The 1552-nt window shown below is 53.2% G+C and overlaps 1 long non-coding RNA gene across 1 annotated transcript in view; it reads left to right on the top strand.

The window, feature by feature from the left end:
• Positions 1-252: 252 nt before the first annotated feature.
• The window catches only part of LOC113809609 (uncharacterized), a 23684-nt gene continuing 22384 nt past the window's right edge, over positions 253-1552 (top strand). Inside the window, exon 1 of the long non-coding RNA XR_003476073.2 lies at positions 253-420. This is a non-coding gene — a long non-coding RNA (uncharacterized lncRNA). The remainder of the gene's footprint in view (positions 421-1552) is intronic.

The raw sequence follows: 1552 nt of genomic DNA, 5'->3' as shown, positions 1-1552 counted from the left end.
TACTCTCCTGCTCTCTTCCACGTATTACTCTCTTACGGCAGCCTTTCCCTCTCTCTCTCTCTCTCTCTCTCTCTCTCTCTCTCTCTCTCTCTCTCTCTCTCTCTCTCTCTCTCTCTCTCTCTCTCTCTCTCTCTCTCTCTCTCTTCCTCTCTCTCTCTTCGCTTCTCCGCCGCCGCGCTCTCCCCGCCTCCCTCTCTCTCTCTCTCTCTCTCCTTCCTACGCTCTCTCTCACTCTCTCTCCCCCGCCAACGAGGAAGACCGCGCGCGCACAGCTTCTCTGCCAAGTGTGAGAGTGACTCGTGGAAACTTCACCTCTCTCACCATTGCTCTTACTTCGACGTCCACAAACCACCAAAGTGTTTTCTGTGTGTGCCTCGTGCTCCCCTAAGGCCATGCCTAACAAGGGAAACAACAAACGACGTAAGTACCAGCCTCGTTTGCCGATGGTTTGCGGTTCTTCTCGCTCCGCCACACTGGGATATCCTGAAAGTGTTTGTGCTGGCGCCGCCTGGGTGTCCTTGCGTGTGTGTGTGTGTGTGTGTGTGTATATACGTCTGTGTGTGTTTTGCAGTATGTATGTCTGTGTGCATGGCGGGCCCAGAATCCCCCTTTTACGTGGTCTTTTTTTATTATTTTCTTTCCGTCTGGTCACGGTGTCTGTCTGTCCCTTTGTCATGCAACGCTCCCCGCCCGACGTCGGTTCCCTTGAGGTTTCGCTCCTGTGATAAGCATCTCATCTGTTACGTGGAGCGACAAGCCTCTCGAGCGCTTTGCAATTTGTCCTCCATTAGGTGGCACTTCTCTCTCTCTCGACAGACTGATTGGCTTCGGTCTCGCTTTCATTTCGCCGGTGTATCGACTGATCACTCGGAATTATGATTTTTTTTTTTTCCTTTTTGCTTACCACTGCCATATTCAAGGGAAAATGCCTGTCATGCGAGAGACTGAGATATGGTAAAGATAAGCTGGTGATTTTCGATTTCCATTTCGATTCATCTTAAGAGAGGGGAAACCCCGGCGAATCCTCCGTCGGCCGAGGAAGAGGGAAAACAAAGGCAAAATCCCCGCCTCGGAAGCCCCCAAAGAGACGCCCATGACGCCGCCCAAATTCCGAAATGGGGCTCGAGGCGGCTGGCCTGTTCCCGCTGCAACAAAGCCCGCGGCCATGCGAGCGGGGACAGGCAGCGGACAGGAATTCCCCGGAAAATAAAGGAAGCAGATGCGACGAGAGGGATCAGCGGATGACTCACCCTTCGGTTACTCTTTGATAAAGGTCAAAGTTCAGATTGCCTCACACGAAAGGAGAGAAAGAGAGAGAGGCGATAATTAAAACCATGACGAGTGCTTACGAAAAGGACGAGAGAGGAGAGAAAAGAACACAGAAAACAAAACTCCTCCCCAACGACCCCCGCATATGACGGAGAGGACAGCATGTGGGCCGTGGCGATGTCTCTGGCTCTCCCATGCAGGAGGAGGAGGCCCTCGGGTGCCTGACGCGAGAGCTGGCGATCGGCACGGAGAGGAGGAGGATCGATAGGCGGGAGAATATGGA

The sequence above is a fragment of the Penaeus vannamei genome, chromosome 3 (assembly GCF_042767895.1).
Source record: "Penaeus vannamei isolate JL-2024 chromosome 3, ASM4276789v1, whole genome shotgun sequence".
NCBI classification, from domain to species: domain Eukaryota; kingdom Metazoa; phylum Arthropoda; class Malacostraca; order Decapoda; family Penaeidae; genus Penaeus; species Penaeus vannamei.
The sequence above is the reverse complement of the archived record's forward strand: the minus strand, read 5'-3'. Positions and strand labels throughout refer to the sequence as shown.